The sequence below is a fragment of the Eulemur rufifrons genome, chromosome 7 (genome assembly GCF_041146395.1).
Source record: "Eulemur rufifrons isolate Redbay chromosome 7, OSU_ERuf_1, whole genome shotgun sequence".
Classification (NCBI taxonomy): domain Eukaryota; kingdom Metazoa; phylum Chordata; class Mammalia; order Primates; family Lemuridae; genus Eulemur; species Eulemur rufifrons.
Window position 1 is genome coordinate 79,815,888 of NC_090989.1, and position 17,763 is coordinate 79,833,650.

A 17,763-nucleotide genomic window follows, 5' to 3' on the forward strand; every position below is an offset into this window, starting at 1 on the left:
TACCAAAGAGTCAGTTAATGTTCCAGTGCAACCTGGAATCTGGACCTGGTAGAGGCAAGAGAGAGTAAAAAAAAAAAAAGTTTTAGAATTTGAGCAGAAGTAAATTTATATTCTGCCTCTTCCATTTACTGGTCACATAAGCTTGACTTTTCTCTAAATCATGTACCAGACAGTGTTTTCTGAGGATAATTTGAGATAACCTATTGACAAAGTACTGTCTAGATGTCAGATGTTCCATATATGCTAATTTCCTTTCTCTAGAAACTGTTCATGTATCTTTACCATGATGAGTTTGTTAGTAGATGACTGATATTTTTTAGGAGTTATTTTCCCTCCAGAATGCTGAGTTATATTCTTAATATGCTTCTCAAGAAATATTAATTAGATATGAGTTTTTAAAAAATACTGATCTGATTGCTAAGACCCTCCCCCCCCAACCCATCCAAAATACTATCATGACTGAGAACAGAAGTATCATTCCTGATTGACTGAATATGGTTTTCCCATGTTTCTCATGGTCTTCATTATTCTTGACAGGAAAGAACAATATAGTTCCCACAAACACTTAAAATACATTTCAATGACGACAACACAGGTATACCAGTTACAAGGCCCTATAAACCAAGGAGAAGGAAACCTGAGTTGAGTCAACTTTTTAACTTATTTTGCTAAGAGCACTATCAAAAAGTTGTAGAAAGAGTTGTAGGAAAGGAGGAAAAAAGATAAAGCATGAAACCTTAGGAGGATCTTAGGCTGTGTAACAATATGTTGAACTTGAACTTTTGGGATTTGTTGCCTGCAGACTTTGTAGAACATTCTTTTCTGTAGAAAACTGGCTTCTAGTGTTAAAGCCTTCACTATGGAAGTTAAATCTTAATAAGTTACAGATCAAAGCCAGCCTTTGAATTTATACAACTAAAATGAAAAAAAAAAAAAAAGAGAGAGAAAAAAACCCACACACAACACTTGTTTATTCAAAGTTTACATCTCATCTGATAAAGTTTCTTATCTTTAAATATGAAGATTCTTATATCCCTTATATATTTATGTGTGTGTATATATATATATGGGATGTAAGAATAAAATATATATATAAAGTTTATATATATAGGTTTTATACATATATAAGCTAATACATAATAGACATTACATACTGTAAGAAAAGTAATTCTAGATTTACACTATTCTGGCTATATCTTCGCTGGCAGAGATTCAATGACAAATGACAGAGCTTTTGTAATAATTTGCTGTGCCTCAGTTTCTGGAACATAGTACAATGAATTCATCTCCTCAGAAGATTATTCTAACAATGGAATAAAATAATGGCTCTGGAGACATTTCAAAAAAGGCATAATGTACCATAAAATGCAAAGCTTAGATCCACTTGATTGAGCATATATACAATTCCCCCCAATAGGGTATACTTCATTACATTGAGAAGAGATCATTTCTTTCTGAATGTCTCCCAGTTTCTTTCTACCACATCCTGTGTTCTGAAATGTAGATTCCAGTACAATTGGACCTCAGAAAGAACTTGACCCTTTATAATTTGAAAGTCACCCTGTGCAATGATTCTAGCCAAAGTGACCCATTTTAAAAGATGACCCATTTCAAAACCCATGAGTTAATAATATTCAAGTTGTTCTATATTTGAGAATTGTAAAATTATTTTCTTTTCCTACAATCTCACCATTTGAATGTCCTTTATAAAAAGGGAAATGTGATCTCCATTTTAATGAAATATAATGTAACATTTTTTAGTTGATAGGGCCTGCAATTTATTTTGAAAATTCTCTCCCACCTTCTGAGTTTTCTTTGTAGGCAAAGCAATTGTAAGCATCTCTACCTCCTACTTGTCCTCCTCTCTCGCTTTCTCAGGAACAGCTTCTCTGGGCTCCAGCTTGAGCTTCCCCGTCCTAACACTCATTCAATTTTAAGGTGTCACAGTGAGCCCTGGAGGGCTGGGGTGTGTCAGGCTAAGTCAGCCTCCTGAGTGCTGATAAATGTTCTCAGAGAGTGTGTGTGGGGGGGGGGGGGGGGGCGGCGGGAAAGAGAGAGCGTGAGAAAGGACAAAAGTATATAATAGAAACATTTCGGGTATTAAATTTATCTTGCTTTAAGACCAAAGAGTTTGCTCCAAAAAGCAGGTTTCGCTTTCCCCCTTGTGACGACATAGAATATACCCAAAGTTTCTTGTGAGAAAGTTAAAACCTCGGCTGCTAACCACTAATCATCCTTTCAAAAAGTTCAGGGTGGGATCAGTTCAGTGACACTATTTAAAACAATTACCTTCAAACATCCTTTTCTGGGTCAACTTCAGCTCCTCACATCCCTCTCCCTTCCTCCACAGGGACCACGAAAGGTTTCCCAAAATAAGGGCACAAAGGAACAAATCCAATTCTGATGGATGTACTTTCATCAGAGAATTACCCTAAATATGAGCTACAAGCCACCACCAGCCACTGTGGTTACACTGATGTCCCTTGAACTTAACCCATGAAAACCAATACTGGGGAAGAAAAATACAGTGTGTAGCCAGAGTGGAATTAAAAGTTGTTACTTTCACCTACATGGTATCTGAGCAAGCAATTAAAACTGTTACATCAGGACGCAAAATAAAATTCGGCATAGTCAAAGGTAAGAGTAGCTAAAACCTCCCCGCTAGCGAGAGATGAGAGATTATCATCTCCCAGTTTCCCCTGCCCGCACAGTTCCCTGTCTCCATTTCCTCAGCCAGTAACTCATTTCCTCCTTTCCAGCCAGAGGCAGGCATTCTACCCGAATTCTGCTCTCCAGCCTGGAGGTGGCCTCAAGGTTGGGGTCCCCGCCGGAAACCGAAGCCGGGGGCGCAGCGTTCGCCTTGTGGCTCCCGCGCTCCGGCGGGTCTCGGCATCGCGGAGCCGGAGCTCCCAGGGAGGGGGAACCCGCACGGCCCAGGGAAGTTGTCCCCAACTGGAGCTCCCGGCCCCCCAGCCTACCTGTCGCACCTGGGCGGCGGCTCGGCCCGGGCTCACAGGAGCCCGCGCTGGCGGCCGGAGGAAACAAAGGCGCTCCGGGGATGGAACGAGCCCTCCGCGCTTTCGAGCGGCGGGAAGGGCCTCGCCAGCTTCCCGACGCTGGGCCGCGCGCAGTCCCGGCTAGAGCGGCGGGCCCCGGGCCCAGTGTCTGCTCCAGCCGCGTGGCCCCGGCCCCAGCTCACGTTCCAACCTGAGTCCCGGAGCCACCCCCGAGAAAGATTGCGTCTCCACCCTTCTCGACTCTTCCCTCCGCGGCCCTCCGGAGACGTGGCCCGGTCCGGAGCGCGCGGAGACTCGGAGGCTCCTCTGCGGTGGAGCGCGAGCAGCCCGGGCGAGGAGGCGCGGCGGGCGGGCGGGGGCGGGGCGGAGGCCGGGCAGCCCGCAGCCCCCGCGCCCACAGCCCTCCCGGAGGACCCGAGGGCCCGTCCGCGGCACAAAGAACAAGCTGTCCAGGGACTCGAGACTTACCCCGCCAAGCGGGCTCGAATTTTCCCCATTTAGTGATTCGGAAGGAAAGACAAGACTTCCACCCACAGAGGGGCCTCGACCCCCCAGTGAGATGCTGTCGGCTGCAGAGCTGTGCTTTTATCGTACAACTGATCACATATATTAATTCCATATGAAAGAAACTGGCCTCGATACACTTTTCAGCAAGAGGTAGAATATGTTAGACTAATGACTTCAGTGCACAAGACAGTTACTCCTGTACGGGAGAAGTAAGTTTTGACTGAGTAGCAGTTCTCTTATCTTCATTTTCTTTTGCGAGCACGAGTTCTAAGACGAACTCTTAGGCAAGTCTTGTTCAAAAGTTTCTTGTCACTCACACCACTTAAGCCTTGAGCTTCAGGGGGCCTAAATAACAAAGGAAGGAAACTGACGGACAGCGGCAAACTAAGGCTGCACGACAGCAGTTCGTTTCTAAAATACAGGAGGGGAGGGGAGAGTCCTCGCCCCGGTCCAGCTTCCCCAGGATTTTGCATGCAAGCCCAGCTTAATTTCAAGGGGAACGTGAAGCAAAACTCACCCAGTCCAAGCTCAGCTTTTTAAACGTCCAAATTGGAGGTCAGCTTTCCTCTCCGCATCGGAGGGAAAGTCATTGGTCTAAAGAACGAAACTTGCCGGCTTAAATCCTGGGCGAACACCGGGCAACCAGGACAGGACCCAGCTCGCTTCCCCCGCGCGGAGCGGGCCGGGGCGGGCGGAACGGGTGCGGGCCCAATCCGGGACTCGGGCGGGGCGGCAGCCCCGGGCCCCCCCGCGGCGCATTCCGGTCCCTCGTAGCGTCACTGCCAAAGCCCGGCCCCACCCGCCATCATCCGGGAGCGTCGGTGAAGGTGATGGGCTCCGCCCGAATATGTTCTAGTCCTTCGATGAGAACTCCAGGAAGTGTTTCCCTGCACTTCTTCAGTCAATTGAGGTCATTTTACTAGGATGACAGGATGACGAATGTAAGCCAGAATCCACATGAATGTCCTCTTCGAGCTGTTTTCCTCCTGCAAAATTCTTAATGCAGGTAACCAGACAATATCAAGAGAATGTAAACTTCTATTGAAGGAAAGAGATTATAAATAAATCCCTTATTTGTTTGATTTCTTGGTCCCCAAATGTTGTTGTGGATCTCTCCTTAACGCACAAAACATTACCATTTAACAGCGGTGATATTTTGAGTGATTTTGTTATTGTATGTATTTCAGAACATGACAGAAAAACAAAAGATTAACCCAAATACTCCAGTAAAATAAAAGCTTTGGGTTTATTGTAAAGGGAATAAGACAGGTAGCAAGTTAAAAGTAGATCGTCTAATCAGAGTTTGAAACTGTTAAAAGCAACATTGTGCTTGTTAATTCAAACTGTTTTTAGGAAGTTTTGTAATTGCTTTTTTTTTTTTTTTTTTTTTTTTTTTTTTTTTTTTTTTTGAGACTTTTTTTTTTTGAGACAGGGTCTTGCACTGTTGTCGGAGCTGCTAGAGTGCAGTGGTGTCATCATAGCTCACTGCAACCTCAAACTCCTGGCTTCAAACCATCCTCCTGCGTCAGCATCTTGAATAGCTGGGACTGCAGGTGCAGGGCACCCAGCTAATTCTTCTATTTCTTTTAGAGATGGGGGTTTCACTTTATTGCTCAGGCTGGTCTTGAACTCATGATCTCAAACAATGCTCCCACCTGGAGCTCCCCAAGTGCTAGGATTACAGGTGTGAGCCACCACACTGGGCCTGTATTTGCTTTCTTTAAGCCCTTTAACATCTATTCAATCATGCAGTTCTTTTCATATATTGCGCACAGAGGGCGTTACTCAGCATCTGTTATCACCTCAGAGATTATGGCGCCACATGTACATCAGACCGCAGACCGAAATAGTTGTATAAGGTGATTTATAAGGGAGTCACTGACAATGAGAGTGCTAATCACATACCTTCTCTAATAAAATCCTGACTGAAATCCCACATACATTCTCCCCAGCCATCACCTGTGTATGCTGTATTTATATACAAACATTCTTTTGCGATTATATTCCTTTCAGATCATTTGGAATTAGGCCTATGTGTGCTGCCCATGCACAAGCACATAAAACTGTACCCACAAGAAATGCAAATGGGCCAAAACATTGATACACACATATAAAAGTCACACATTCCCATCATAGACACAAACAGTATCAGATAGACACATCAGATAGTATGTCCCCAAATTGGTGAGAGGATGTGGAGCTTTTGGTGGTAGGAGAGGAGAGGATGTGGATGAGAGATGGGGAAGGTCAAGGTGGCCCAGAATGTCCACCCTGGGGCCCACACAGCCCACATCACACAGGGAAGAGGACAGAGAAGGGAAGATTACCTAGAGCAGGCTGGCTCCCCGTCCCACTCCAGAGAGAGGGGAAAGAATGGTAGATTTGATGGTATAGTACTCAATTACTTTCATTGGGAGGGAGTGCATGAAGATTTTGAGATGAGTTGGATATAAACTGAGGTAATAGTGATGATGCTGACTTAGCCAGCATAAAGAAAGAGGACGATGTGGTCATGCTCTCCTTGTCCATGGTAGCTGCCTGTAAGCAGAGAGCCCTGTGATCAGATTTATAAATGACTTTGAACTCCACCATCAAGAATGTGCTTTGCAGAGCACTGGAAGACTATGGAAAGTATTGGGAAAAGAAAACTGTAAGATGGTAAACTTGAAAAATGAGAGGAGTTGAAATCTTCATGTTGGATTTAGAAGGGTCAGATAAGGCAGAGAAAGAGCAGAGGGAGTAGCAGACTTAGGAGGGAGGACCAGAGAGCAGGGCAGTAGGGCAACATCATCAGTTGTGGGTAGGAAGACTAAACTCTGAGTGCAAGAGATCCTAGGAGATAGCAGGAGCAACAGGGACCCAAGGAAGAGGCCAGTGTTCTGAAATCATGAAAGGAGAACCAGCTTTGAAAACTGGCTTAACGCCTAACACAACTGGGGCATATCATCAGCACAGCGTCAGGCTTGGCTGTTCAGCTTAATTTGCTCTTTCTGGATTCTGTCAGATCAGGAGGTTTCCCCACAGGCCCATGCAGACCCCATCCTGTGAATTCAGACGCACCACAGCCCTGTGTTCTGGAGCAGCCCAGCGCTCCTGCAAGGCCTGGGCTGTCAGAGAGACGCTGGTTGGATGCTGACCCGGCTTCCTACCCCGGATCTCTGGCAAGTTACCCAACTTCTCTGTCCCCCAGCAATGCCTACCTGCAAGGGCGAGTGAGGACTGAACACAGTCGCAATGATTGGGCACTGCTGATCACAGAGCCCAGGCCATCCTAATGGGCGCATGGGGGTCGGCTGCCTCGTGCCCACCAGGAGAGAAGGCAGAGGTGGGCTCATGCTGGGTCCCAGCACCATCGCCCTAAAGGGATCTGAGGCATTTCACATCTCTGGGAGACACAGCATCACCTTTAAAATAGCACCCCCCCACCGCGTCTGCCCTCCCTCTCCCCTGCCGCCAGCCCCTCCCCCACACGTCCTTCCTGCTCTTTTTTTCTCTCCACAAGTGCTCCTTGGGGATCTCACCCATTGTCTTTAATCCTGATTATATTTCCAGCCTGATTCTGAGCTCCAGACTTAAATGTCTTCACTTAGTTGTCACGTCAAGCTTCAGCTTAACATGTCTGAAGTGGACTAACTAAAGCCCACGCCCTGCCCCCTCCCATTCCCTCAAAGACCGCCCCTCCCGCGCCTGCACGGAGTGAATGCCTGTTAACTGCTGGCTGAACTGAATTTCTGCACAGGCTTCCACACCGTCGATTGTTCAAACTCTCTTTCTGAGAAGCCCCATCCGTAGTACAACAGCCACATGTGCTTCTCGGTTGCCACCAAGGCCCAAAAGCCACGGTGGAGGCTCTGGCTCTTTCCTGCAGCTCATGCCACTGTCTGTGGTCTGGCACCATTCAGCACCCTCCCTCAATTCCAGGACGTCAGCAGCCTGAGGAAACCACACTAGGTACACCCAGACCTGGGAGAGGAGGGGAACTGACAGCACAAGGAGGCGCTGCCCCCCAGGCCATTCCAAGAACCCAGTTTGTTCCATTCTCTTCTCCTCTGCCTGGGATCTCCTTCCTGTCAACACTTAAGGACATCTCTTATGTGCCATCTAACACTCAGTGGGAGCCCTCAGGGGCAGGAGCAGTGTTGGAGGGACACACCCTGCTTGCTGGGACCCTCCTTGGTCCAGCAGAGCTGTGCTGTGGCTAGCCTGTGCACAGCTTTCCCCCGATGCTGCGCATGCTCAGACAGCCCATGTGACAATGACCTGGTACCTGGCAATGGGTCTCGAAGGATTTCCTGTCCCTTCCCCACTGGCAGGTCAGACACACACTGGGCACTCCCAGGGGCATACAAGGTTCTGTGCAGGTTCCCAGGGGCTGCTTCTCACTCAGCTCTTTCTCCCCTACTCAGGAGGGCACATCCCAATTGAGTGAAGGAGTGACATGTTTGTAGGGACCATCTTGAATGCTGTCTGATGAACGCTTATATTTTAAAAGACAGTTGACACTCAGCCTTGCACAGCTATCTAAATTGAGCAAAATGATTTGGGTCCTAGGATGGGATAGTGCAGAAGAAAGGAAGAAAATTACAGCCCCTGGAGAGGTTCAGAAAATAGTGACTGAGATATGGGGGCTCCATGCCTGGCCCAGAGGCAATCATTTGTGTTGCAAATTTTGCACTTAAGTTTGGTTGTGCTGATATTTAAGGGACAACTAAAATGTAATTTTCTATTTCCCTTTTCTTTCTTTTTTTTTTTTGCAACTTCAAACTCCTGAGCTTAAGCGATCCTACTGCCTCAGCCTCCTGAGTAGCTGGGACTACAGGCATGCACCACCATGCCCGACTAATTTTTTCTATATATATTTTTAGTTGTCCAGCTAATTTCTTTCTGTTTTTAGTAGAGATGGGGGTCTCACTCTTGCTCAGGCTGGTCTCAAACTCCTGACCTTGAGCGATCCACCCGCCTTGGCCTCCCAGAGTGCTAGGATTACAGGCATGAGCCAACTCACCTGGCCTTATTTTCCTTTTCTTAATAGTTAATAATTTCTACAGGTTCATTGCCTGTTTTATGGAGGGTACACTTAAGTTTGGTTGTGCTGATATTTAAGAGACAACTAAAATGTAATTTTCTATTTTCCTTTTCTTTGTTTTTTTTTTTATTTTATTTTCCTTTTCTAAATAGTTAATAATTACTATGTGCTCATTGGCTGCTTTACAGATCATACATGCTTCAAATCCCACTCAACCCAATTCCAAAAGACAGTTAAAAGTCTGTCTGGGATTTATGTTGAGTATTATTTAACACAAGTAGACCATTAGTTAAAACTTAGAAATAGTTTGCTATACTGAAATTTTTCTTTTAATGGTATTTCTAAAAAGCCAATTCTAAAGTCCTTGATACAGTCATGTGATCTAAAACCATATACATTTCATGAATTGGTCTTGGTTGCTCTGATGTTCTAAAGTTGTAAAGTCCAATATTAATACCTAATTGACCCTACAGATTTAGGTCTAAGAAACCCTAGAAAGAGAGAGCAATACTTCTGAGACAGATATTTGTATCATATTAAATAAATAAGTAAACCCTCTTGGGAGAAAAGGGACCTATTAGAATAATAGAATACCTGCTGGTCAATAAAAATGCAAACAGGTCTACAAAAAGGTCAGAGAAAGCAGCATGTCTCTTCTCAACATTTTTGGCTCTTTGACTATTTCATAAACATGTTTTATATTTGGGGGAATTTCCTTTTGTTTTCATGAGGTAGAAGCTTAGTACAGTCATCCCTTGATATCCATGGAGGATTGGTTCCAGGATCCCCTATGGATACCAAAATCCATGGAAGCTCAAGTCCTTTATGTAAAATGGTGCAGTATTTGCATAAAACTTGCACATGCCCTTCCTTATACTTTAAATCATCTCTAGATTACTTATAATACCTAATACAATGTAAATGCTGTGTAAATAGTATTGCTTTTAACATTCGTATGATTTTTTATTGTCATACTGTAATTTTTATTGTTGAATATTTTCAATCTGTGGTTGGTTGAATCTGTGGATGTGGAAACTGTGGCTACAGAGGACCAACTGTAACTGTTTCACAATTTCTTTTCTTTACTGAAGATTATTGATTTACTTGGATGCTCCTGTTGGGGTTATTACCAGTACTACCCTTTCTTGCGAATTGCAATAATAATGGCTTTCCTCTCAGCAGTATTCCAGGAATCTCCTTGGTGTACCAGAATTCTCTCACACGGTGCCTTCTTATATTTGGTTGCAGATGTGTCTGTGCACCACAGCTCGGAGATTTGAGCCAAATTCCTTCAATCCTAGGCTTAAATGGATGGTGGTCTGAGCTAGCCCTTTTTCTCTAACTTGCTTACCTGTGTTCTTACTGTACAGGCCTGTCTTTAATGAAACTGTGCTGCAGAATCAGGAAAGTGGGTACTGTTTCAGTGGATTGACATTCATGCTTGGCACAGTCACTCTCCTGTCACTGGTTTAGGGCTAAAGACCTGGACTTGACTGACCTTTTGCTGGCAGTGCCTAGCCAGCAGTTAGACCTCAGCCTACTCACTTAATGCTCTGAGTCCCAATTTCCTCCTCAGTGAAAGGAGAATAACAATTAGTACTTATTCTGGCTCACAGAATTAGTGTCTATTCCATAAATCTATCAATCATCCATTCAATTAACATGTATTGAGAATTTACCTCTTTCAAGGCACTCGGACCAAGCATGAATAAGACAGGATATCTGCCCTGAAGGAGCCCTTTGTAGAGATTTAATGGATGAAGTAATATAATATACACATTTTTTAAAAGCATCAACCTTATTTCACACCCATTAGGTTAGCTATTATGTTTTTTTAAAAAAGAAAAATAATAGGTGTTGATGAGAATGTAGAGAAATGGAAACCTTGTGCACTGTTGGTGGCAATACGAAATGGTGCAACTGCTGTGGAAGGCAGTATGGCAGTTTCTCAGAATTCTAAAACTAGAATTACTCTGTGATCCAGCAATTCCACTTCTAGTTATATATCCAAAATTGAAAGCAGGAACTCAAACAGGTACTAGCACATCAATTTTCATAGCAGCATTATTCACAATAGTGAAAAGGTAGAAACAACCCAAGTATCCACTAACAGATAATGGATAAACAAAATGTGGTATATACATACAATGGAAGACATATAGACCTAAAAAGGACCCAAATTCTGATACATGCTACAACATGGGTGCACCTTGAAAACATTATGCTATGTGAAGTCAACTGGACACTAAAGAACAAATATCGTGTGATTCCACTTGTAGGAGTGGAATAGGAAAATTCATAGAGACGAAAAGTAGAACAGAGGTTGCCGGGGGTTGGGGGGAGGTGAAGAATGGGGAGGTCATGTTTAGTGGGTACAGAGTTTCCATTTGGCATGATGAAAAAGTCTAGAAATCAGTAGCAGTGATGGCTGCACTGCATTGTGAACGTACTTAATACCACTAAACTGTACACGTAAAAAATGGCTTAAATAGTAAATTTTGCATTATGTATATTTTACCACAAATTTTTAAAACTTTATAATCCCTAAAATGCTATACAAATGTAAGGATTGTTAACTTGAATTAGGATTAATGGGATTATGTTTATAATCAATCCCTCTTTTAAAAAGTGCTATATGCATGAAATTATTTTGTTACTATTTATTCTATGATATTAAAGAGCATCCATGCAGATAAACTTTATTAATAATTTATGTCCCATATTCTTCCAAAAAGAATTGAGATAGTTTGCTCTAAACACATCAGGGTAGTGAAACCAAAACCAATTAATGTCAGACAAAATACAGAAACTGACAAAAAAAAAAAAAAACGAGAGAGGAAGAAACAGAAGGCAGATCAGAAACTAAGTAAAACTCTCTCAGTTTCCTAGAAACCAGGGAGGTGTTCATATTCATCAGATCTTTTATTAATGCTTAAACGAAACATTGGTTTCAACATGATCATTGTATGGGTCTATTGTCCTTTATGTTGTTACAATTTATAATTCTGGGAATTTATTGTGTAATTGGGAACACATCAAAACAGAACAAGGAGGTAAAACTAAGACATGTTTCCCTAAGTCTCAGCCCTCAGGACCTTATTCCGTGTTTAACGAAACAGGTTCCTGGACAATTGTCTGCCCACTTGCCACGGCCCAATCCAAGGGGTGGGGAACCTGCAGCGTTGGGGCCACATGTGGCCCTCCAGATCCCCAAGTGCAGACCCTCCACCAAAGCCAAACTGGATTCAGTCAAAAGGCTGAACTCAAGGATCCGGAAGGCCACATGTGGCCCCAACGCTACAGGTTCCCCACTGGATGGCACACTCGTAGCCTGGCATGACAACCACCTTCTCAGTGGGCAGCCACTGCCTCCCACGCCCCCATCCAAACCCTTCACTGGCAACCTGGATCCTGCAAGTCCCCGTGTGTGGCTGTGACTCCAGCCCCTGCTGACGTTTCCGTCTTCCCGGCCAAGCCCCACTCCTCTCACAGAGAGCAGGTCAGACCTCACTGCTCCAGGACCCTCCAGCCCACGTCCAGGCCCCTTCTCCTCGCTGTCCCTGCTCAGCACTCCAGTTACTCGTTATTCATTGCAGTCGGGGTTGCAAATGAATAGAGAATCTTGCTACCTTTGTTTCATTTCTTATGAGAAATGAAAAACAAAAGCCATTAGACCAAAGATTACATCATACATTTTATTAGAAATGATAACATTTATAGAATGATCTCTGAGAGCCAGGTGGGAAAGCCAAGACGATCTAACCCAGCCTCTGGACACACAAAGAAACTGAGACCCCGAGAAAGGAGGTGACTCACCCTGTATGCTAGAAGTAGAAATAGAATTGGAACCCCAGTTTCCTGAAGCCCCGAGTTTTTATGACACCATGCTAGTTTAATTTTAATTTGTGTTTTATTTAATAATCAGCAAACAGTTCTTCAGATGCACCCCAAACATAGGCCAAGAGCAAAAAGGCAACATGGTAGGAAGGATACTTGCTTTGCCACAGTCGCAGGCCTTGGCAAGTTACTTCACGGCTCTGGGCCTCTGGTTTTTTTTTTTTTTTTTTTTTTTGGTTTTTTTTCATCTGCAAAATGAAGGCATAAACTGGATTATTTTTAAGGTTATATCTGCTTTGAGCTTGTTATGAACCTACGAAAAGGTTGGGCTAGCCCCACCAAACAATTATAGTATGCAGTACGGCTTATCCTCTCACCTCTGCTACTTCCTCCACGCCACTCCTCTCACCCTGGGATACACATCCTCCTCATTTTTCCCCTTACTTTTTTTTAAAAAAATTTTTATTTTTAATTTTTTAAAAAATCCCTCTTAAACTTCACCCAGCTCAGAATCGGCAGTGTCTCCCCGCAACTCCTGGCTTAATTAGGTGCTGCTTTTTCTACACCTGCTTTCCCTGATTACCCTGTTCCCTTAGCACACTCATTGGAGTCATTGATTTTCTTACCTCTTCCATTAGACTATGAAATTACGAAGGTCGGGATTGTGGTACATTTCTCTATCCCAAGCGCTTATCATGGAGCCTGGTTCGTAGTAGGCAGTCAATTAAGTGTCTGGTAAATAAATGTTATGGTTTTGGTGTGGGAGACAAGGACAAGATTGTGGTACTGATTTCATCTGAAGCTGTTAGAGTTCTTAAGGATGATTAGAATTTGAAAGGAAGTGGAAAATAGTCATGACCCTGTCCCAACCAAAGGGTGGGGGAGTGTAACTAAAAGCAGTGGGTCAGATCAGTGCCACTTAGTTGAGTAGGAGACCATCTGCCTTAGAATCTTCCAGGGTGCTTGTGAAGGTTACAGATTCTGAATGTGGAAATTTACCTTTACAGCAGGCTCCTTAAAAAGGTCCTTTTCACACGAATGGGGAGTCTCAAACTCCAGGAAGAAACTTTGGCATTTGTGGGCATGTTTGTGAAGAAGCAGAAGGATGACATGATGGAAATGGAGCTTTGGAAAGGGCATAGCCTGGTGGTCTACAAAATAGATTGGTGGAAGAAAGATCCCAGAGGCAAGGGTGAACTGCTAGGAATGCACCAAAGTGTTCAAGGTGAGAGGAATGGAGAGCTTGCTCTGTGGTGGTGGCACCAGCAGTAGAGAGTCAGCAGTCACCCCAGGAGGCATGCTAGGGGATGAAATGAGGAGCCGTGGTGACAGACTGAATATAGGGGGTGATTTGAAACAACTGTGTTTTAGGGACCTTAAAAAAAAGGTAGTTCCACCGACACATATGCTATTTCCATCTAACGAACTGTGCTTCAACTTGATGTGATTGAGGTGTCTGGGAGGCATCAAAGTGAAGACCATGTAGGCCCTTGGCAACACGGGCCCAAGCATGACTGAAGGTCTGGGTGGAAGACAGATGGGGGAGAGTCAGTCAACAGCATGAGACAAGAGAGTGAGTTCAAGTTTTTAAAAAGTGAAAATCTATGATACTTGCTGAAATGTGTGATGTCTTAGGATAGCAGAAGTAAATGAAAACTCTTGATGGCAAATTGTGTTGACAATAAAAGCAAAAATAGACTTCTGATGGGCTGGTTCCTCAAAGAATACTCTTCCTATATTGGAGAGCTGAGAAAGGCGGGTGGTGGCGGTAGTGGCAACAGTTTAAAGGAGGGGGCAGATTAGGCAGCACAGACACTTACCAGGAAATCCTAACATGTATCTATTTTAATGATCTTGCTTACCAAACAGAGTTACATTCATTTTTTTAAAGACATTCTTTCCATTCTTGCCCCTTGGTTATGGCATCATCTGAAACAAGTATAAGGTGTCATATAGAATGGAACCAGATAGCCAAAGCTCTGTTTCCATGCTACAGTGAATTATGGCTTCAGAGAAGAAACATTCCTTTAAATGGGGCAGGGTGCAGCGGCTCATGCCTGTAATCTGAGCACTTTGGGAGGCTAAGGCAGGAGAATCACTTGTGCCCAGGAGTTGGAAGCTTCAGTGAACTATGATCATGCCACTGCACTCTGGCCTGGGCAGCAGAGTGAGACTCTGTCTCAAAAATCAATCAATCACATTATGCCTCTATTTCCCCCTTAAGACTTAAGTGGGTGGGGTATATTTTGAAATATAAAACAAAGGGCCAGGATGTACGCTAGTGCATAGTACATTAGTGCAGGCTACTCTAGCATCATAAACTCCATTTGGTGTCCTAATTACAGTCCTCCATCTCTTGATAGATATCCATTAGGACATAAATTGCTGTAGGTGCTTAAAGGTTTTTAAATTACCTAAGTATTTCCAATGTTTTCTGGTGTTCATCTGCATTATTTATACTTGATGAGTTTAGATGGTAAATCCTTAAGAGTCTTTCTTTTATGAACATGCTTTGGCATAATACTAAGGCAGGCATAAGAGTCATAAATTCTCTCCTATTTTATAAAGTTATTTAAAGGGAATACAGGAGAAGAAAGAAAGAACAATGGCTTAGGTGTAAGAGCTATTTTTAATTTACATGTTAATCTGAACTGAGATGTGCGGCCAATGTTCAGAGGAATTCCTATCATTGGAATTTTATGTGTTACACTCCCACAGGTAAAATGAAGCAGTTGGGTGAGATCTCTAGGGTATTTTCCAAACTATAAGCTGGGATATGACCTGATAAGGGATTTTTTTTCCTTCTGAGTTGTGAATATTTTCCTGTGTCAGATTCCTGAAAGCTCCAAAGAGTCCCTTAAGTTCCTACATAATTGTTGAATAATAAGATTTATTTCTGTCCACATTCTAGTTATTTCTGCCTTCTGACTTCATTTAATCATCAATACATTCTTGGGCTGATTTGCCAAGTTGCTTAAGACCAATGCTTCATGAGTGCATAAGAGGCCGATTGTACTCGGGTTTTCTATGAATGCCAAACCGTTGCTGTGGTCTTGCTTGATGTCAAGGCTCATAGAAACATATTGGTGTGGAGGCTTGTATTTCCTTCTGACATAGCTACTGTGGTCATTGTAGGATGATTTCTAAAAACCACAGGAACCTCTTTCTCAGGGACTCTCTTAGCTAAATATGATCTTAAAGTAACTTTTTGGTAGTCTTTACACTCCTAGAAATTGTCAATGCATCTCCTTTATCAGTCTGTATCAGTCTTGTCTTATTAATACGCATTTATACAAAAATGGTCATTTTAAGTAATTGTTGAGCTATACATATAAAATATGTAAATTGTATGATCTATTTATAACTCTCAAATGGCGTTTACATATTATTACCTCCAGTAACATTTTAATATGTCATGTAAACCATTTTTTAATTATAAAAGCAGTAAATGTTTCATTTTTTAAAAAAATAAAACATTGTAGAAGGTATGGACTAAAATGTAGAAATTCTACTTCCCCATATTTTAGCCTTTAGTATCACTGTCCAAAAGCAATCACTGTTAACAATGTCTTAAGTTTGTTTGCATAAATTTTCTAAGCATGTACAATTTTACGTATATTTATACATACACACTCATTTGTATACAAATAGTCAGAATTTGCCTATTGTTCTACATCTTGCTCTTTTTTTTTTCACTTAAAAGACCTAGGCTCTGTCATATTAGCATGTTTCAATCAGCCTTATTCTTTTTAACAACTGCATGACATTTCATTATATGTATGTGCCATGATTTTTTGATGAGCACTTAAGAAATTTCCAGCTTATATCTGATTGTTGTTACAGATCTTGGTCTATTGTTCCAATTACAAACAATGAACATTCCTAGAAGTGAAATTACTGAGTCAAGGAGCAGGTGTTTTAAATTTTGATGAGATATTTCCAAATTACCTTCCAAAGAGCTTGCACAAATTGACACTTTTACCAGTATTGTCAGAGGGTGTTTCCTCATCCCCATTGATCAGTCTTTCTTTGAGGTTTGAAATTTTGCCATTCTAGTCGATAAAAAGTGTTACTCCTTTTGAAAATGCCTTTCTTGAATGTATGTATTGAGCATTTTTTTCATAATAGTCACTTATATATTTGCATGAATTTCCTATTTTGTATCCTTCCCCCTCGCTTTTTTTTCTGTTGGATTTTTTTGTCCCTTGCCATATCCATTTTTGTGAGAAGAAAAGAAATGCTTTTCTGAGAAAGGCTGTCATTTAATAGATAATCCACCAACGGTTCACAAGAAACCATATATGTATATATTCTACACATGAACACTTGTATAAACACTTACCTCCTTGGAGCTCTAAAAGAAAGCATAAATGTGGCCATATAAGCTAAGGAAAGAAAGAAAACAATTGGTCTTGGATAGGTATGGGGACTGGCCTCACTTTTTCTGTTGTTTTTCTATTGCTGTATAAAAACTATAGATTTAACATATTAGCTCACAGTGTCCCTGGGACAGGAGCCCGGGCACAGCAGGACTAGGTTTTCTGCTCAAAGTCTCACAAAGCTAAAATGAAGATGTTGGCTGGCCATATTCTCACGTGGAGCTCTAGATCCTCTTCTAAGTTCATGTGGTTGTAGACGGAGTCAGTTCCTTAGTGGGACTGAATTCCCTGCTTCCTCACTGCCTGTCAGTGGGGGGCCACTCTCCACTCCTAGAGGCTGCCCACATTCCTTGCCACATGGCCTCCTCCATCTCAAAAGTCAGCAAAAGGGGATCTCCTTGTGTTGAATCCTTCTTGTGCTTTGAATCTCTCTGACCTCTAGATCCAGATCTCAGTTCATATGATTAGGACAGGCCCAACTGGATTACCTATCTTAATGTCCACTGAATAGCAAAAATCCCTTCATAGCAGCACCTAAACTGGTGTTTGATTGACTAACCTGGAGGAGGTGCATATATACCAGGGGCCAGGAATCTTGGGGACCATCTTAGAATTCTGCCCACCACATCCTCCACCTGCCATCCTTGAAGAAAGTGGACAAAGCTCATATCTTTTGGCATAGGAAATCACAGTGAAACATCTAATGCCAGAGGAAGAATCTAGCACACATCTAATCCCACATACAGCAAAATACATCCATGTGGGTCAAAGATCTTGATGTGAGCAATGCAACAGCAGAAAACTGGAGAGAAAATATAGGAAACCACATGTACAATGCAGGTAGGAGTCAGGCAGACCTTCCTTGACCACAGATCCAAACCTGGTATTTTCAACCCCAATGTTTGCCCTCTTGGCCCCCACATTATATGGCCAGCCCAGAGGACAGGTCATTCACTAATGGATTTTGGGTCCTCTAACCTTGTTGTTTCTTCTTGAT

The 17,763-nt window shown here is 42.9% G+C and overlaps 1 protein-coding gene across 1 annotated transcript in view; it reads left to right on the top strand.

The window, feature by feature from the left end:
* MCF2L2 (MCF.2 cell line derived transforming sequence-like 2) overlaps nt 1-17,763 on the top strand; it is a 207,438-nt gene that overhangs the window by 152,837 nt on the left and 36,838 nt on the right. The gene's annotated exons all lie outside the window — the stretch shown is intronic.